Here is a 21,333-nt window from a genome sequence, read left to right as displayed (position 1 = left end):
TTTCAGAATGCCAGTGAAGTCAATGCTGTTTTCATAGTCATACTAAGATACTATTTGTCTTTTTCAGTGTTGACATGTGTACTACTGGTATGCAAATGTAATGGTGAGTAAAACTGCTGGCATCTCAGCATGAAACAAAGCAGTGGCACCAAACTATTAGTTCTTCACCACCACATACTCACCATAGAACAGGGTGCCAGTTTCACTTATAAAGGGACTTGATCAAACAGTAAAAATTATTATTAAATCTCAACACATAGCATTTTAACATTCTATGTGACAAAATGAGATATACACATAAAGTACTTTTGCTGCATACCAAAGTATGATTGTCATCTCAAGGAAAAGCATTTGTGGGATTGTTTAAGGGGCAAGTTGCACAAGTCACTCTTTTCGGAGAACATCATTATTACTCAAAAGAATGACTGACAAACTAAGGTTACTCAGACTTGGGTATCTGGCAGATATTTTCTTGAAATTGAACAAGGTGAGAGAGCTGTCACTTCAAGGAAAACAACTGACAGTATTTGTTGCCAATGATAAAATCTAAGCTTTCAAATAAAAATCAGATTTTTGGAAAAATGTGCATTTCCTACTGTGAGCTTGGCAGCTTCCCCAAATTTGAAAGGCTTTTCTGATAAGACTGGTGGTAACATTAACAGGTGATTTTTTTTGGACATTAAAATAGTGTCATCATTTTGAAGATCTGTATAAGTTGATAATGCAACATGTTCCAATCATTGTCTTACAAAATCATACTTGGTAAAAGATCTATTTGATGTACAAGGCAGAGTAACAAATTTTAATATAATGGAGTTTGAAAAGTTATTGATACGGCTTTAGATTCCATACTGCAACTAACTTTTAAGAAGTTACCGCTTGTCAACTTTTAATGTAATATCAAAGAATAACATCCATAATATTTGAAAAACCTATTAAAATAACTCTATCCTTCTCCAACTACATATCTGTGTCAGGCTGAATTTTTTCATGTAATGAAACCAAAATGACATATCACAAGATTGAACACTAAAAGAGATATCAGAATCTAAACGTCTTCTAGTATGCTGGACATTAAAGGAATTGCGGAAAATACAAAACAATGCTATTCTTTTCACTTTTGTTTTGTCTTGAAGATATGTTATTCATGTTAATACATAGTGGGCTTATTAATGTGATTTTAAAATTAACTAATAGATACCTAAAATGTTCAGTTTTAATTTCTAACAAGGTAAATACAGATAGATAAAACTCAAATAAACAAAAGCTCTTTTGGGTTCTCGGTAATTTTTTTTTTTTTTTTTTTTTTTGAGATGGAGTCTTGCTCTGCTGCCCAGGCTGAAATGCAGTGGCATGATCTAGGCTCACTGCAATCTCCACCTCCCGGGTATGCGATTCTTCTGCCTCAGCCTCCCAAATAGCTAGGACTACAGGCACAGGCCACGATGCCTGGTTAATTTTTGTATTTTTAGTAAAGATGGGGTTTTACCATATTAACCAGGCTGGTCTTGTACTCCTGACCTTGTGATCCACTTGTCTTGGCCTCCCAAAGTGCTGGGATTACAGGTGTGAGCCACTATGCCCAGACAATTTTTTTTTTTTTTGAGACTGAGTCTTGCTTGCTCTGTTGCCCAGCATGGAATGCAATGGCATGATCTCAGTTCACTGCAACCTCTGCCTCCTGGGTTCAAGTGATTCTCTCCTGTCTCAGACTTTTGATTAGCTGGGATTACAGACGCCCACTACCAAGCCCGGCTAATTTTTGTATTTTCAGTAGAGACAGGGTTTCACCATATTGGCCAGTCTGGTCTCAAACTCCTGACCTCAGGTGATCAGTCCACCTCAGCCTCCCTAAGTGCTGGGATTACAGGTGTGAGCCACCACGCCAGGCCCTGATGGCACATTTTAAAAGGGGGGAGGGACATAGGGGCAATTAATGTTTACATGATAAATAGCTTTAGCCACTTCTTAAGCTACAAGGCTTCTGCACTTAAATTGTTAATATAAAATTTTTACCACCATGTCCAGTGGTAATTTTTAACATATAAAGGAATCCTGAAACCAAAATTTTGAGAATAATTGATCTTTGGAAGATTAAGCAGTATAATTTTAATTTCTTTTGGTCTTGCATAAGTTCTGTTAGATTTATTCTGAGGTATTTAACTTTTTGTTATTATTATAAATAACTTTTAAAAAATTACTTTTCTGTGTTACTGGTGTATGATAAGGGAATTAATTTTTATTGATACATACTGTATATTGATCTTATATCCAGCCACTTTGCTAAACTTTCTCACTGGACTTATTCTTTTACATCAGTCTTACTATTAGTACAGGGTTGGCAAATTTTGATCTGTAGACTAGATACAGTCTACCATGTTTTTTAAAAGAACATTTTATAGGAATAGAGCTATATTACCTACAGCTGCTTTTGCACTACAGTGGCACAGTTGAGAAGTAGTGAGAGAGACTATATGGCCCACAAAGCCAAAAATATTTACTATATGCCTTTTTACAAAAAAAGTTTACCAAACCCTGTATTACAAACTCCATTCACAGATCCAACTTTTGGCTCTGCTGATACTCTATATGGTATTTAAAATTTCAATTTAATGAATTTCTGTTCTCATCTTTGTCCTTCGTCTTTTTTTTTACCTTCTCAAAGTTAGCTTAATTTTCACTTTTTTCTTTTGTAGTAATGAACCTGCACGTTCAGCACATGCATCCCAGAACTTAAAGTAAAATAAAAAAATAAATTAAAAAAACACTTGAGACTATAAATTTTCCTCTAAGTACAACTTTTACTGTATCTTGCAAGTTTTTATATATATTTTCATTATCATTCAATTCTAAGTATTTTAAATTTTCCATTACTACATCTTTGATCAATGATTTATTTTAAAATGTTAAAAAATTTCCACATAAAAGGGGAATTTTGGGGGGTTTGTGTTTTAGTTACTGAATTCTAATTTAATTGTATTATGATCAGATATTGTGGTCATTACAGTGATTCTTGGAAACCTGTTGAGACTTGTTTTGTGGCGTAGTATGAGGGCAACAATTTTTATAACTCTTCCATGTGAAGAACACATATTTTCTAGTTGTTTGATGCAAGCTTCTATGAATCAAGCTATTTAGTTGTGCTGCTTCAATTTTATATACCTTTACTAATTATTTGTTGTGTGCTTGACCAAGCAATAACTTGGAGAAATGTGAAATTTCCCTATAGCTTTATTAATTTTTGTTTTACATGTTTTGATGCTATATAGAAATGTCACACCTTTCCAATGAATTAAAACCTTATCAATATGTAGTGCTCTCTCTATCCTAATTTTTTTTGTCTTAAGGTCTTTTGTTTGTTTGTTTATGTATTTTTGAGATAGGCTCTTTCTCTAGGCTGGAGTTCAGTGGCATGATCTAGGCTTACTGCAACCTCCGCCTCCTAGGTTTAAGTGATTCTTGTGCCTCAGTGTCCTGAGTAGCTGGGATTACAGGTGCAAGCCACCATGCCTGGCTAATGTTTTGTATTTTCAGTAGAGAAGGGGTTTCACCATGTTGGCCAGGCTGGTGCCGAACTCCTGGCCTCAAGTGATCTGCCTGCCTTGGCCTCCCAAAGTGCTGGGGTTACAGGCATGAGCCACCACATCCAGCCCTTAAAGTCTATTTTGACTGATATCAACAAAGCTACCTTAGCTCTCTTTTGATTAGTATTTGCTGGAATATGTTTTCCATCCCTTTATTTTTGATCTTTCTTTGTCTTTCTGTGTTAAAGGTGTATTTCTCTAAACACATAGCTGACTTGGTATTGTATTTTGTAAAAAAATCTTACTTTTTACTCTATTATTTAGCCAGAAAGTTTAGGCCATTTAGATGTATTGTGATTGCCAATATATTTGTATTTGTTTTTATAATATTATTTTCTATTTGTCCTACTTTCCTATGCTTTATGTATTTCTTCTTTTTTTCCTTTTTAAAAATCAGGCTTAGAAGTTATATACTAATTCTTTCCTTTTAGCAGTTACCCTTGAAATCCAAAATTAGTAGTTTAACCCCTTCAGAACAAAAAAAGGACCTTAGAATGCAAACTCTGATTATCTCCTTCCTCATATATATGCAGTTTTACACAGTATTTTAAACCAGCAATATTTGTTTAGATTTGCCTACGTGTTTATACCAATTTGCTTATCATTTCTATTCTTCAGATCTTTTGCTAGCTCTTTTCTTCTTTCTGAACTATATGCTTTTTTTTCTTTTAAAGAGACAGGTTTGTGCTTTGTTGTCCAAGCTAGAGTGCAGTGGTGTGATCAGAGCTCACTGCAGTCTTGAACTCCTGTGCTCTAAGTGATTCTCCCACCTCAGCCTCCTGAGTAGCTAGGACTAGAGGTATACACTACCCCATTTGGCTTAATTATTTATTTTTGTAGAGCTAGGGTCTCACTATGTTATGCAGACTGGTCTTGAACTGGCCTCAAGCAATCTTCCTGGCTTGACGTCCCAAAATGCTGAGAATTACAGGTATGTGTCACCATGCCCAGCCTGAAGTATATTCTTTGAAGTTCCTTCAGTGTTAAGTCTGCTGGTGGTAAACTCCCTTAGGTTTTATATCTCTGCAGAAAATATTTCACTCTCATTTTGAAGGTTATTTTTGCTGAAAACACAATTTTAAGTTGAATATTATTTTCTCTCAGAACTTTGAAAATATTTCCCTGTCTCCTGGATTTAATCGGTGCTGTTGAGAAGTCAGCTGTCAGTCTAAGTATCGTTCCTTTGTGAATGTGGTCTGTTTTCCTTATTGCTTCTTTTAAGAAAGCTCTGTCTTCAGTGATTCTCAGTCTTAATACAGTATTAAAAATTTGTAAATGCCTTTTTATTTGTCTGTTTAGATACACTGCTTCTTATATCTCTGGATCAGTATTTCTCATCTTATTAAAAAGATTCTGAGCCACAATCTCTTTAAACATTGCCTCATCTCCATTCTGCATATTTTTGTTCCCTTTGAGACTCTAAATAGGCTTATGTTGGGCTTGCTTATTCTGCCCTCCAAACTGTTTATTAAACTCTCTTCTTTATAGTTCATCTCTTTGTCTTTTTGTGCTCCATTGCATGAAACTAGTTTTATTTTTCAGTCCATTAATCCATTATAAAAAAGATTATCCACTAAATTTTTTGATAATTACTTTTTTCATTACTGAAAGTTTTCTTTAAGTTTTTTTCACAAGTGCCTGGTGATTGTGATAGACCACTGTAGTTCACCATTTTTGCATTCTACATTTAAGTTAATTTTTCTTTATATAGAGGTAGTCTAGTTTCTTCTAATCTGATAATTCAAACATCTAAAGTCCTTGGTGGGGAAGGAGTAATCAATACATTAATGCTACTTTTGCTGATTTTCACTCATGGTGGTTTGTTTTCTTGTTTGATAATCTTTGAAAGCTCAAGATCTTAATCTCTGAAAAAAGCTAGAAGCCTAAATTACATTTGCTTTAACTGGAATTTAGTGGTACTACCAACCTGGGCTATTTTATCTCCTTTCTAGAATCCTAGGCTTAAACTGGGAGTTGCAGTACAGTCCCCATTTGTACCCCCACATCACACACAAACACAAGGGACGGGCAATTCTGCCTTTTCTGGCTTGTTTACTGCTGACATATCTGCACTTAGCTACTTGTATTTTTTTTTCTCAGAGGTTTTCATTATTTCCTAGGATTTCTAAAATGCAACAGAGATACCCCTTGGCGTATAAAGTCTGTTACACTGGCTGAAGGGGAGGTCCTCTTTGAAAGTTTTTAGAAAGTAGGAGAGTGACACCTGATTGTTGCTTTTGAAAAATTTATTCTAGCTTCTCTGTAGAGAATGAGCTGCAGGGAGGCAGGAATGAAGGCATAGCCAGGTAGGAGGCTAATGTAGTAGTTCAGGTGAGAAATTGAAATGACATGTCTTAGCGAGGTAGCAGAGGAGATAGAGGTGAAATGACTTGATATCTGATTGGGCATAAAACAATAGGACTTGTTGATAGTCTGGATGTGAAAGGTGAGGTACAGGATCCCTGGCTGATGGCTGGTGGTGTCATTTACTGAGATAAGAATAACTGGGAGATGGACAGTTTCCAGTGTATATGTAGGTTAGGGCCTGGGTAGAAATTAAGAGTTCTGTTTTGGATATGTTACGTTTGAAATAATTATCAGACATCCAAGTGGACATGTCAAGTACCCCATTGGGTATATAAGCCTGATATTTAGGGGATTGAGCTGAGCTGAAGATCTAAATTGGAAAGTTACTGCCATAAAGGTTTGGGAGCAGAGGAGATAACAAGTGAGAGTATAGAGAAAAAACATAGGGACAGACTGAGCCCCAGGGCACACCAATCTAGAAACTAACAGAGAAGACAGCAGTGGTGATTGAGAAGGAAAAATAATCCAAGAGAGGAGTTATCATGCAGGCTCAGAGAAAAGTGGGTTTCAGGAAGAAGGGAGTGACTGCTGTGCTGGAAGCTATTGAGAAGCTGAGGAAGATGAGGCAACAAGGTGGTCATTGGTAGCTTTGATCTGAAGAATTCTGGTGAAGCGGTGGTGTCAGAGACTTAAATGGAGTGTGTTCTCCAAGGAGAACGAGAGATGAAAGAGTCTAGATAATGCCTATAGACAAGAAGTTCAAAGTGTTTTGTGTGAAAGGGAGCAATAAAGGGGGTGGAAGCTAAAGGAGAATGTGGCATAAGGAAGTTTTTTCCTGGGGCAATATTAAATATTTTATATGCCAATGGGAAAGATTTAGTGCAAAGGGAGAAACTGATCCTGCAGGACAGAAGGAATATTTTCCGGGAAAATATTCTTCAAAAGATTAAGCACCTGCAAGTCTTTAAGAGGTGATGTAGAACATGTGTGTGGCATGAGCCACACACATACCTACGAGACAGAATGGCTCAGACACCTATATTACATAAGGACTTGGGGACTGAGTAATCTTAATTAGCCAAGTTCTCATGAGGTCCATTCCACCCTAGCTTCCAATTTACCCATGTCACAGCAGCTGGTGGTAGACACTATAGAATATATCTGATAATTATGATCCAAAAGTTTTTTGGGTAGTTATAGTAGGTGATTAACTCAATATACAGCTGAAGGGGTCTTACAAGATTTCCTAGTTTGGTCTCCTATCCACTTTAGGCAACTGAATCCGAAAAGTCTTAGAATGGACATCTTACTATCCCTTGGGAATTACTTCTAGAACACTGTCACCATGCAATGTATCTAGAAAAATAGCAGCCAATTTCCTCTTGTTTTGTGATTAGTGGTCACAGGATACAGCTGAATTGTAATTTTTGTCATCAAATGACCTTTATGTATTTGAAATCAGAAATTAACTTTACTTTTTCTTCTCTAAGCCAAACAACCTCTTTCTCTTGATTTTCCTTTACAGATCTTACTTCACATCATTTGGTAGTCTTCTTGACTCTTCCCTTCTCTCCAACTGTTTTTTTTTTTTCTCCCCAAAGTGTAGTGACCAGCAATTGACAAACTACTCAAAGTCTGAGTAATCCTGAGAACAGTGGGGGTATTTCAATACGTCTCCCTTAGACAGAGGAAAGGCTGACCTGGCTCTGCCAAGACTTGAACACATTCCAGTTCCTGCTGATCTGGGAAGTCTCTTCTACTTGCGTTTTTCTTCTTTTACCTAGCAATTTGAATACAATGAAAATACAACCAGATGTATACAGGAAAGGGTTTTTAGTGTATCTGTTCTTTAAAATCAGCTTGAGTTTTATGAAAAAGTCAAAATGTACACATACCAATTCCTTCTAAAATATAACAAATATCTAAATATACCAATAAAATGTTTTATGTCTCAACTGCATATTCCAGAAGAGTATTTCTTAAAATCCAAAAGCAAGTATTCAGATGAGGTAATTAATTAAATGAAGTGTTGGGTTTGGAAAGCCTTCTACTATTTTGAGGTTAATGATAGTTGAGAAACTCCTATGGGTGAGTGTGAGAGAGATTCTGCCTGCTAATTACTACCCAAGAAAAATCTAAGCATCCAATAATCATTCTAATTTTTCCTAAGCAGCATGAAATAACACATCACATTACATTATGTTATGCCAAGTAACAGGATGTTCTTGGGGTAACATGACAAAACAATGTGGCGAAAAACAAATTGAAAGGCCAAATGATGTGCAAATAATTTTGGGTACATAGTTCTATGAAAAGAAAGAAAAAGGTGCACACTAATAAAAAGACTTAGAGGTGACTTACAGGTTTTGATACCCACAGATGATTTCAAGAAGGCAGCTTTGTTTTAACCATAAGATTTATGCCATAAGCTTTGGCTCTTTTACTTATATTTGTTTCATCCTGAACAAGTATTGGAGTCCTTTTGAACTTCAATTTTTTCCTCTGTAAAATGGTAATAATATTACCCACCCTACCTTTTTCATATGGCTGCTGTGAGATTCTAATGCCTGGCACATTTAGGTGTTTTATAAATATCTAATTGGATACTGATAGATATCTGAACTGGATTTAATATTCTGTATGCCATGGATTCCAGTATGTTCATTTTTTAATCTAATGATATTTCAGAAATTAAGACATATCTTATAATTGGTAGCTTATATTTTAATTAATATTTTTTCTTGCTTTGTGGTATATAATATATTTAAACCAATGGCCTCTCAGAAATACGGCAAATAAAAGAGTTTGGGAATGGCAAAAGTGCCATGCAAATATCAGTTATTTATTCATAAAATGAAGTTTTACCAAAAGTCTCCTTTGTGCAAGGCATTCAAAAGGAAATCAAAATGAATATGACTGGGTCTTGAATCTCAAGAAGAATGCAATGCATGAAGTGGATGACTCAGGATAACTCAAATGCCAAACAGTATGTGATATGTGCCATTTGAGCAGCATTCCCAATCTGGCACCCTGTGAATGCAGAAGAGGAAATAACTTTCAGTAGGGTCAACCAGGGAAACATCATGGAGGAGGTGGCACCTGGCCTGGCCTTGGCAGATGCGTAGTATCTCAAAAGGCACATATGGGAAGGGGAGATACTCTATGCAGAGAAGACAAGTGAGGCATGGACATAGGATACAAAGTGAATATTCCAAGGAATATGGTCCAGAGAAGAAGGAGCATGGGGACCGTGATGGGCTGCTTGCTCCAGGATATTAAAGGTCTGGGCTCCATTTGGTGAATGGGTAAGACTCCTGAGCAAGGAGCAGCCTGATGAAAGTGGGGCATTAGGTGCATCAGCTAATTGGTGATGTGCAAGGGGGCTGGTTAAGAAAAGATTGGAAGCAGGCGCATCCTAAAGCAGGCCTTGTGCAAGCTTGAAAAGTCCAGCTAATGAGCGTGTAGTGGGGGTAGAAAAGACATGACAAATGGATGGAAGCGCCATAGTTAAACACTAAGCGTCCTTAATAAGAATCCTAGAGAGAAAGCCCATTTCACAACTGTACAGAAAGGATGCAATGAACTGATGTTTGGCTGTGTGCTCCTTGAGGATGGGAACTGAAGGCTTTGAACATTATTGTACCCCAGCACCTGGTACATGGTACGTATACAATAACTATTTATTATACTCCCTTCCTCCAAAAATTCCACTTATATTTTTAATTCAATTCAGCAAGCATGTACCTATTATGTGCTTGATGCTGGGCACTGGGGTCGGAAAGAGTGGGCTGATGTGGTGGGCTGTTTTTCAAATGGCTGCAATAATTCCTTCCTTACTGAGTCTTGGGCAGTCCTTCCAAAACTGACTCAGGGCTTAGCCATACGACTTGCTTTTATCAAAGGCATAACAGAAAATGTGAAGTAAGCAGAAACTTAAAAAAAATGTCTGCACATTGAGGCTTCTCCTCTTCTGCTGCCTTTTTTTTTTTTGAATTCTGAGGTCACCATACAAAGAATTCCAGGCTAGCCTCTTGGAGGATGAGAGAACATGTGGAACAGAGATGAGTCATCCCAGGTGAGGCCTCCCCAGACCAACCATCCTAGAATGGGAAACAGTAATCTTTTTCTTAAAGGACCAGCAGTAAATATTTTAGGCTTGTCGTACATATGATCATCTGCATTCCAACTACTCAGCTCTGCTGTTGTAGTGTGAAAGCAGCCATAGACGAGATGGGAGTGGCTATGTTCCAGTAAAACCCTATTTACAAAAACAGGTGGCCGGGCTGTTGACTATGGTTCGCCCACCTCCATCCCAGATTATTCAGCCCCAGTCGAGCCAGTCCAAACCAGAATAACTGCCCAGCCAACTCATAGAATCGTGAGAAATAATAAATGTTTGTTGTTTTAAGCCACTAAGTTTGGAAGTGTTGTTACACAGCCAATGCTAACTGATGAAGCTTGTATAAAACACATAAGGCACACACCTTGTTTCAAGGCACTTAAAATCCACCTGTGGAAGCAGGACGTGTAGAAAACATTTAAATAACCATAGAAGGTACTATGTGACTAAATGTCAAAATGCATGATGCAGAAGAATTACAATTATAAGGATTTATAAAAGGGAAAAATTAGTTTGGACAAAAAATAAACTTGGGCAGATCATAAAGAGTGAGTAGAATATGACAGTTCACTAAACATTCTTGTTTCTTTTTCACTGCCTTTCTTTATGCTGTCTGCTTTTGTGTCTATGTACCCCAGTAGACTGGGAGCCCCCTGAGGGCAGGTCTTATTTTCTATTTTCTAGGTTCCCACAGTCCAGTACAGTGCTTGGTTCACAGCCAGCCTCAATGTGTACATACTGAAGAAACCAATAAGCCCACAGGAGAAAGCACATTTATGTGGAAAAACCAAACCTCGTGATTACAGAACACTGAACAGGACTTCATGTGGTGCATTCAAGAGAGGAGACCATCTCATTCCTCTACCCAGGAGGAGGCTCAGGTAGAGGAATGAGATGGGGGAAAGTAGAAGCTATAGTGGGTCATGTGATTCTGAGTCACGGGGGTGGCGGTGATGAGGCAAAGTGTAGGACCTTGACTTTCAGGGAGTTGAAGCCATATGTTACTGGAACAAAATGACCAAGTTGACATTTATGAAAATTAGTCTGGTAGTAGAGGGTAGCGTGGATTCTAGGCAAGGAGAACAGTGAGGACAATTTAGTAGTCCAGGAATGAGAGAGCAGACTAGCCTAGAAGATGGTGGGAATATCAAGGTGTCAGCTCCTGATAAACACCAAATAGAGCTGAACATATGCTTCAGTATAAACTACAAAAGAAAAGAGAGACATCTCAGGCATTCCTTCATGCCACATTTACTGAGTACAAGGTATTAAGCCATGTGCTATGAGCCCATGAGGACACTCAATAGATCTATGTTGCAATTGGAATCAAGACACATAAGGTTGAGGACCCCACTCTACTCATGGAGAAGCACAAGGCAACCTGGAACTTTTGAGTGAGGCAGCTGCTGGAGTGGGCAGGGCACTGGCTCTGCAGTGACACAGGCTTACCGCGGGGCTCCATTCTTAGCTGTGATGCTGGATAGACCACAAACACCACTGATAATGGTATTCACCTTGCAGGCTGGTTGAGAATTATAGAAAGGGTGGGTGATGTGCATAGCAAGCACAGTGCCCTGAATAGAGCAGGCACTCGTATGATTCACAATGACAATAAAAGCAACATGTAATAGGGAACACATGAATGGTATAATCTGAGTGTTGTAATAGGGCAGAGAAAGAAAAATCACTTTTGGCTGGGACAGTCACTTTGGATTTGAGAGTGAGAATAGCATGTGGTGTGGTAGCAAAAAATGAGGATGGTTTTGACAAGTCGGGGAAGGAGAAGTTCGTTCCAGGAAAAGAAAATGTTCTGTGGAAGGGAACAGAGAAGAAAGACAGAGCCCCTCTTGTGGAATGTGGTGGAATTTAGTTTGGCTGTTAAGAAGTGGAAGGTGAGGCTGGGAAGCAGGTTAGGGTCAGACAGCAGAGTGGTTTGAATGCCAGGGAGAGGAGCTGGGATGTTAGTAAAGTGCTGCTGCAGGATCCTGAGTGGGCCAGTGACACAATTAAACCCCAGGTGGTAGAGTGGTGTGGAGGCAGGAGATGCTCATGTAGGCAGGCAGGAACAAGGTGAGGCATGCCCCTTCCAGGGAGTGGCCAGAGCCACGGCAGGGGAGGGCATGTGAGAGAGGCTACAGAGGACAACTTGGCCACACTGGGGAACAGTGAAGGTCAGGAGGGAGAAGGCAGAGCAGAAGTTCACTATGAAATGAGAACATGGACTGACTGGCTGACTCATTGGTTCATTCAGTTAAGCTGCCATTGAGCTTTGTTTGTTACGTGCTCAACACTTCCAAATGGTGGTAATCTGCTGTGCACAAGACATGACTGCTTCTCCCCAGGCCAGGGGGTGTCACCAGACACACACATTCTTTCAATGGAGGGAGATAGCAGACTGTGTGGTCTATTATCAGCAGTGTGGTCACAGAGGGGACACATCAGAGTACAACAAATATTTCCATATTAATGGAGCTTATACATTCTAGTAAAGAGTGCACGGACTTAGCAAACCTAGCATAAGATTAGTGGCTACATCACTGCACTTTCAAGCCTGAAAGACTATCCAGTGTAGGTTGAGTTTAGGGGAGGCCTCCCAGAGGAGACAGCCTGTCAGGTGTGCCAGGTGTATGACATGGAATGGGAAAGAGAAGCCTGAGAGAGCAACACAGGTATGAAGCTGTGAAACCACAGGAGACAGAGAGAACCTCAGATAGTTCACTATGGCCATATGGTGGGTGTATGTGTGTTTGTGTATATGTGCCCAGCTATATCTCCTATTCCCCAGGCCAAATCTTCTATCAGAGCCACTGGTTACCTGGCGTGCTCTTCCTCCTCTCTACCTCTGAGTTCACTGGTTCATTCAGTAAACATGTATTTTACTGAATATATATTTGCTAGGCCTTGGGAACAGAGAAATGAAGGTGGTACGTCAGGGATGAAACTCCAGGAGCCAGGCACAGAGGAAGTCGGAAGAGGTGGTAAGCCATGTTGAGGAATTTAGAATGTATCAGGTCATGTCTGTACTTTAGAAAGATCACATCTTTTTTTTTTTTTGAGATGGAGTTTCACTCTTGTTACCCAGGCTGGAGTGCAATGGCGTGATCTCGGCTCACCGCAACCTCCGCCTCCTGGGTTCAGGCAATTCTCCTGCCTCAGCCTCCTGAGTAGCTGAGATTACAGGCACGCACCACCATGCCCAGCTAATTTTTTGTACTTTTAGTAGAGATGGGGTTTCACCATGTTGACCAGGATGGTCTCGATCTCTTGACCTCGTGATCCACCTGCCTCGGCCTCCCAAAGTGCTGGGATTACAGGCGTGAGCCACCACGCCCGGCCCACACTATCTTCTTTGTGGACCACAGATTAGAGAAGAAAAGGGATGGAGACAACATAGTTGGTGGAAGACTAGTGCTGTGGGCTGCAGGCGGGATGTGGACCCAGTGGTTTGAAGTGGTGCTGGCAGACCTGGAGACTGCTTGGATGCAGAGTGTGCAGGGACAGGAGGACTCCTGAGTTGGTCTGATGGGTGGCTATGGAGGGATTGTTCTTGACACGGGGAATGCAGGGATAAAGTAACAAGTTCCAGTCTGGACAGGTTGAATATGAAATCCTCGAGGAATGTCCAGCAGGCAGTTTGGTATAAAGTACTGGAGAGAAGTCCAGTCTGGAAATAAGACAAAGTCCAGTCCTCAGCATATCGGTGGTAGCTGAAACTCTGCAGGCAGCTATGAAACACGGACTTTTAAGAGGGAAGAAAGAGAACAAGGAACCACAAAGGAAACTGGACTAGGAAACATGCTAGACAGGACAGTGTTGAACCAGCAACATATGTTTTTACACAGCAACTGTCTGTGACCTGGAATTCTGATGTTTACTTTTATTTTCTTTGCAACCTTTAGCATGGATTGTGTCTTACAGCTTATCATGAGCCTCTACCACCCAGGAAACTTGACAACTTAGAACAAGGATTAGTAAAATAAAAGGACTGGACAAATGACAAAAGCCAACACTTCTTTGATACTTCTTGTTTCACGGTGATAACAACAACAACAACAACACTTAATATAGAAAATAAACTCCCTGCACAACTCAACCATTGCTTCTGGCACTGTATAACAATTACTAGCTTCACTGTGTGTCTACCTCATTAGATTATGGAGTTCCTAGGGTAAACCCTGTATTCATCACTGTTGCTAGTCCCCAGAGTATACCACAGAACTTGACATATACTAGATGCTCCATACATGTTTACTGAACTCATTCGTTCACTCAGCAAGTATTTATTAAGCACTTACTACATGTTGGGCATAGTTCCAGGCACTAGGGATACATCAGTGAATATAACAAATATTTCTGAGGTTCCTCGAGATCTCTGTGCATTCAGTTTATACTCAAAGCATAAACAAAATCACTGTACTTATTCCAATTATGTTGTAGAAGTGAAGTAGCATTTCTTTGTATTTTTTCTCCAGAATTAAAAAACACATATTCTGAAAAGTATAAAAAATCCCATTACGGAGTTCAGAGCTTTAAAAGATGGTGGCATTAATTTTGAGACTGAAATTAAGTATGACATGGTACAGAATATATTCACCAGCAACCATTTAGAAATATCTAATTTGTAAGCTCATCTCAGGCACCACTGAATATAGTAGTGATGAATCAGAAAGTCCCCTCAAAGATCCTATGACATAATAATAAGGATAAAATAAATACACACATATTGCATGGCAACACAGTGCTAGGATGTCCAAATATGTCTTGCTTTTTCTTTTCTCCTTGTCCTGTTTAAAAGGTTAGTTAACCTCCACCAGGTATGCCCTTACTCCCCACTCTACCTAGCTAATAAATTGGCACCTGTCACTTGCTATCTACGTCACCGTTCTTTGTGGATGTCTTAGGTCCTCTACAAGATGGTGAACTCTAAGGGTGGGGTCTGGCTTTATTCAAGCATGCACAGGCAGTGTGGTGGGTAGTAAAGATAGAAACAAAGTATTGTGGAAACCCAGAGGAATGGCATTTGAAAGCTCACATATCTTTGCATTGGTTTATGATAAAAGAGCAAATGTATACTTGAGAGCAAGACAAAGGCCTAGATCCTTTACTGATAAAAAGAAGAAAACTGCTTCTTTTTAAAATATGTTACAAGTTTCTTTTAAACAGAGTTTGGCAGCTGACGAAACCATGGATAGCAAATGACCTCGAGCATTATGTGAGATTTTAGAAACAAAAAAATGTACTGTCAAAAATAAAGCTAATGTCTTTATATTTTACAATAAAAGTCCTTATATAGTTAGCACCTTGATTTTCAAAGTGCTTTTGCATGTGTCTCTTCTCATGTGAATGTCAGGACAATGCGGGGGATGTACACAAGGCAAGCATTTCTCTTCCTGCACCTCCCATGGAGACTCCAAGGCCCAGGGCTGCTGGTGAGTCATAAGCTGACCCAAGAGTCAAGAGCCATGCTCTTTCTAGTAGTCAATGGCTCCCAGAGAAACATCATGCTCCATAAAAGGTGGGAAGAAACAGATTGTTTTGTTTTTTTCTTTCCTTGGAAGGGAAGAAATTCAGTTTTCTGACTTAAAAATTAGAAATGACTGGAGCAGTAAAGTTATTCTATTAAGCAAAAAGCAACATAGCTCAGTGGGAGAAAAACCAGAAGAAATTCAACATTTTCTAAGGGATGCACCTGGAGAGTGTGTGGCTTCTGTTCTGACTTTTACATAGACGAGGATAATTAGCATCACTTTCCTGTAAACTGTATTCAAATTTCCACATGCAGCAATGCTCCCCTGGATTCGTGCTGCAATCATTAACTCACACACTTAGAGCATGTACCCGTTTACACCCCGGCACTAAGTAGAATACAATTTCCTTTCTTCCTTTGATTATTTTTCCTTCCTTCCTCCTTTCCTTCCCTATCTTTCTGCTTTGGCTGTTACTCCTACATTTACTGAACTGGATTCCTGGGAATCCATAGATGAGTAAGCCACAGTTCCTGATGCTCAAGTTGCAGACTAGGATGGGAGGAAGTCTGAAGGTGGGATCCTATCACTCACTTCAGTGTCTGCTCTATAATTTGATGCTGGGTCTGAGACAAGGACCTGGTTCCTGAACACTGAGTGGATGGATGGAAGGATGGAGGAGATGCCTGTATCCGATGGCAGTGTTCCAATTTCTGACTCAGTAGAATGGCTGAAATTTCTCCTCCCCTTCCCGTTCCTTTTTCTGTTTCAGCAACCCTCTTTCAATGAGAGAGGATGTGAACAAGGGAATCAAATTGGCATTCCGAAGCTCTTTATTTAAAGGCACATATTTAGCAATTTGCTATGTCTGAGTTAATATATGGGTTAAGTTCCCTGTGAATGACACCCTCCTAACTTTAGCAACGTCATAAAGACAATCAGTTGCTGTGTGTCTGGCAAGTTAATGACTACAAGCCCAAGGGATGTGAGAATGAGAAAATGTTAACATAGAAAAAAAGACTTTAAGCAAATTCAGGGGAAAATGGAAAAGGATTCACCACTCCCTCCCCAAAATGCTACATATAACATCTTGTTTTGAACAAAGAAGTTACTGAGAATATTATTTTAAACTTTGTGCTCATTAGAACAATCCTTTATAGAATTCAGACAAGAAGGCAGTTAGGGAAATTAGCGGGAGATAAAGAAGAGTATTAGGAAGAGATGGAAGGAAGAGAGGAGGAAGGAAGAAGAACAAGTAGAGAAGAAGGCTCCATGCTGAGGTGACAGGGAAGCAGGAGAGTAACAGGAGCATGAGGTCAGGTCTGGGGGCAGGTAAAAGAGAACCTTCTGAGAGCCTGACTGGCAGAGGTGGGTGAGAAAGGACACTCCTCTACTGTCTTCCTCAGCTCCAGAGGGTGGAATGAGGCTGACAACATTATCATCTACTCTGTGGCAGGTACAGTGCTGGAGGCTTTTATATGTAACATTTTATTTAATCATCCAGTTCACAGACACCAGTAAGGAAAGAAATTATGTCCATGGTACTGGTGACAAAACTGAGTTTAGAGGTTGTCGGTCATGGAGCAGGGGCTCTGGACAAGCACCCACCTACGGACAGCATATTGCCTCCACAAAGGACTCCTTCATCTTCCTTAAACCTCACGCAATTCTGTGAAGTGAACAATATCATTTCCATTTTGCATGGCAAGAAATGCAGGCTTTGAGGGAGCCACTCACATCGCTAGCAAGAGACCAAGAAGCACATGGACTGGGACTCGATCCAATACTCCTTCTGTTTCACTGAACAGCCTCCTCGAGGAAGTAGCTGGCTCCCTTCTTTCCACCCCATCCTCAGCTTTATCCTGTAGCCTGTGGCCAGATGAGTGCTGCATACCAGGCCAAGCAGACACCGCATGGCGGTTGGGGGTATGTTCCACGGTCATCCTGACTGTGATTCTGCATGGAGTGGGGACTCTGATTCTTTAAAATCTTAGAGTTATCTGGTTTGTGATCCTGCACAGCGCAGCAGTCTTGTCTACAGCAGCCCCCAAACATGGCCCTAAAAGACAATGACTCTACTTCTAGTAACAGGGGATTCACTGTGAATAAACAAAGCCACAGGTTCCACTGTGGGCTAGCTGTACCTGGAAGAAAATTCTTGTTCTGAGCCCAAATCTCTTTCCTATAATTTCTGTTAGTTCTGCTTTTTCTAGAATAACAAATGTCTTTCATATATCTAAATGCAGCTTTTTTGTCTCTCCTTGTTTTTCTCTTCTCTAGGCTAACCTTTCTCTGTTCCTTCAACCACTGATTTTAAGACAGTCTCTGACACCCTCTTAATTCCTGATGTTCTGTTCATAAAGCACTCAGTTTGTTTATTTGCCTTTTCTTTCCTTTGTGTTTTGGGGGAGTCAGAGTCTTGCTCTGTTGCCCATGCTGGAGTGCAATGGCGTGATCATAGCTCACTGCAGCCTCCAACTCCTGGTCTCAAGTAATCCTGACGCCTTGGCCTCCCAAAACTTTGGAATTACAGGCATGAGCCACCATGCCCAGTTTATGTTCCTTTTCAAATGCACTGGTATAATACTCCTAATGTGGGCTAAGTAATGCAGAGTCCAACAAAATCATGACTCTTCCTTCTGTGGGCATGAGACCTCTTTTGTCACAGTTAGGATAATGTTACCTTTTTCAGCGGCCACTTTGTGGAGAAGAAAGCTAAGTCACCAAGCTCTTTCAGGACAGCATGATAAATTCTATGAAGGAGGTGGCCAGTGGGCTATGGTGTCAAAGAGGAGGGAAAGCAAATTTTGCTAGAAAGGAGCAAAGAAGCCTTCTTGGAGGAGATGACACTTGAAGAACAACTCAAAGTGAGAGCAAATCAGGTGGAGAGTGGAAGGTCTTTCCAGGCTGATGGAAAAGATTTTGCAAAGATGAGCTGGTGAGAGAGAACATGGCAGTATGGCCTTTTCTTCCATTCCTTTCTTTAGCTTTCTCTGACTCAGCTTCACTTTCGGATGTTCTTTTCACTTAAGCCTTGGGAAAACCCTTGAATGACACAGGGGGTTGGGGCACCAATCCCCCATGCAGTTGAAAATCTATGTATCACTTTTGACTCTTCCAAAACTTAACTAATAGCCAGCTGTTGACTAGAAGCCTCACCGATAACATAAACAGTCCATTAACACATATTTTGTGTGTTATATTATATACCTACAATAAAGCTGGAGAAACAAATGTTATTAAGAAAATAATAAGAAAGAGAAAACACATTTACTAAGTGAAAATGGCTCATCACAAAGGGCTTCATCCTCATTGTATTTGCTTTGAGTAGACTGAGGAGGAGGAGGAAGAGGGTTGGTCTTGCTGTCTCAGGGGTGGCAGAGGCAGAAGGGGTGGAGGAGGTGGAAGGGAGGCAGGAGAGGCAGGTACACTCAGTGTAACTTTTATTGAGAAAACATCCACGTATAAGTGGGCCCATGCACTTCAAACCTCTGTTAAGGGCTAACTGTACTATGTTCTCCTGTTTTAAGAAGTATCTGTTGTATGGAGTTGAAAGTTCTTCAACTTGTTTACTCTAAGGATTAAATGAGCATCGAATAGCCAAAGTACTGGCAGTATTACTGTAATAAGTAGTTTTGGGGCCTGTTCTCCATTTTGGAGGCTGTACCTCTATTTCAATAAACTGTTTGATTACGGTAGAAAAGCAAATGGTACCCTAAGTATCAAAAGCAGCCAAAGGTCACTGAGGACCACGGTGCTCCAGGGTCTTTGCTCCGCCACAAGCTGACCTGTTTTTGTCTTCAATGCCTCCAACCAGCAGTGCTGAAATGAGACATTTTAGGATTTCCAAACTGCTTCTAAGGCTGTTAGTCACAAATTCTTATCCAGGCAGTTTTCTCAGGTTAGAGAGCAGACAGGCTCGGAGCTTCAGCTTTGTAGGTCAAAGCTCGAGAAACCCTCCACATGATAATTCACACATCTGTTATTTCTTTTTACCTGTCCCTCTCTGCCTTTAGCTTCTCAGTCATCCAACCCCGCCTCTGTGAAAAGTACACAATAACTCAAGGCTTTTCTTAAACCTCTGACAGGTGAACAAAGAAAAACACCTTTCACAAATCCATCCTATCAAAGGATAGCAGAAGAGAGAACAGAGCCTTCAGTAAAGAACCCTAAACATCCCACCAGAAAGTCCCAAACAACCCTGAAAAGTGAGAATAAAACTACCAAAAGCTGACAGAGGGTAACAAGCATTATTTCCAACCCACACTTGTCCTTCTAAAAAAAACCAACCCGCTACTGAAAAAACCCCTGAAATGTATGAAATCTAACATCGTTAACATATTTCCTGTCCTCACATAGCTTATAAAAATGTTTCTGAGCTTTTCCCTGGCTCATTTACAACGATGAGAAGGAGCAAAAAGGAAATGCAACAGATGGTGCTGAGGGAGGAGGTACTACCATCCTCGCTCACAGTCATCTATCTTCACAGTAAGTTATCCCCACTTGGGCGAGGTTTCAAATGTTTTTCAGATGTACCAATGGCGTATTCTTGCTCAAGAACAATGAAGATGAGGCCCTTTAAAAAGCTGCAGGTTAGAAGGCATGTTTACTACTGTCTATTTTTGTTGTTTCTAAAAGAGATCACCTCAGCTTTCCCTCTGAACCTCCCCAAACTGACTCCGAGAGAATCTAATCTGGTACTGATTTAGAGCTGACAGGTGGTACATGCATAATTAAAGGTGACCTAACACAGAATGCTCTCATTCCTGGCATATTATCAGACACTTAAGCAAAGCAATTATCAGTAGGCAATCTTTTCTGTCAACAGAGATCGAGATGAAACATTTCTTCAATTAAGAGAATTCTGCAAGGATGCTGTACATATCCATCTGCAAATACTTGAAAACCTTTAGAGGTTAATACTAAGTCAGCTCAATGAAACACCTTTGGTCAGTTAACACATGTTCTCCTCTCCTCCCACTTTTCCTGGAAGGTCACATTTCAAGCATCAAAATTGCAACAATTTTAGGGTGTTGCCAGACACCCTGACGTGAGTGGACGAGGAAATCTCTGCATTTTTCCGCCTTGCTGAGGTTTGCAAATATAATAAGTTTTCCTTAAAGGTTCAAAACAAAAAACGATAGGGTTCACATTAAAGCAAATTCAATTAAAATTTCCCTTCAAAGCAGGATTATTTCCTCCCCATGTTCCACCCATGTCAGAAGTATTTAGAGAATTATTATGAAGCCTTAAAACTTTGTCTTGAATCTAAATGATTTAAAGGATTTTTTCCCTTTCATTTTGAAGAAATCAATATTACTCAAAGAAAAAAGGGACTTGACAAAAACGGAGGAATTTCCCATTTCAGGTGAAGGAGGGAAGAGGTGCGGCATTTCCTGATAGAGTACTGTGCTTTTCATAAATTATAGTGCATGCACTTTGTATAAATGAATGCATTTAAGCTTTCCTTAGAACAGAAATTGCTTTAATGCTATAGCGAGGCAAGTGATTTTCTTTTCTTTTTTAAAAGGGTGGTTTATAAGTTAATGGCTTTTTGAGGCCCATGTAAAAATTGCCTTCCACAAGATAGAGAACTTCACAATGTTTGCGGTGCATATTTTGCCACATTTCACAAGAGGTCTTATTGTTTAAATTCTTATATTCTTATGTCATATGTGAACAAATGACTTTATTGTTCATTTGAACATGTCTTTATAGGATCTCTGGTGGTAGAGCTAGTGTTGTTGTTTGCATTTTTCCCCTCATCAAGCCAGAACAAAAGTCTCTTTTTCTGAAGCACTGGGAACTCAGGGACCATGGCAGTGTGGCAGCAGTTGTCACTTGGAAACACTATAAT

General features: G+C 39.9%; 1 protein-coding gene across 7 annotated transcripts in view; it reads right to left on the bottom strand.

Moving 5' to 3' along the window:
- BACH2 (BTB domain and CNC homolog 2) overlaps positions 1-21,333 on the bottom strand; it is a 355,000-nt gene that overhangs the window by 121,309 nt on the left and 212,358 nt on the right. The window contains exon 1 of one of the 7 annotated variants that reach the window (XM_012444202.3): positions 7,592-7,788. The exons of 5 other annotated variants lie outside the window; for them this stretch is intronic. The gene's annotated coding sequence lies outside the window, so the exon portion shown is untranslated. Of the gene's footprint in view, positions 1-7,591; positions 7,789-21,333 lie in introns of those variants that run through there. One more of the 7 variants, XM_012444200.3, reaches the window with a different exon arrangement.

This window comes from Aotus nancymaae, unplaced genomic scaffold (assembly GCF_030222135.1).
Source record: "Aotus nancymaae isolate 86718 unplaced genomic scaffold, 86718_ANA_hifiasm-v0.15.2.pri h1tg000040l, whole genome shotgun sequence".
Taxonomy (NCBI): Eukaryota; Metazoa; Chordata; class Mammalia; order Primates; family Aotidae; genus Aotus; species Aotus nancymaae.
This window is presented reverse-complemented; position numbering and strand designations above follow the sequence as displayed.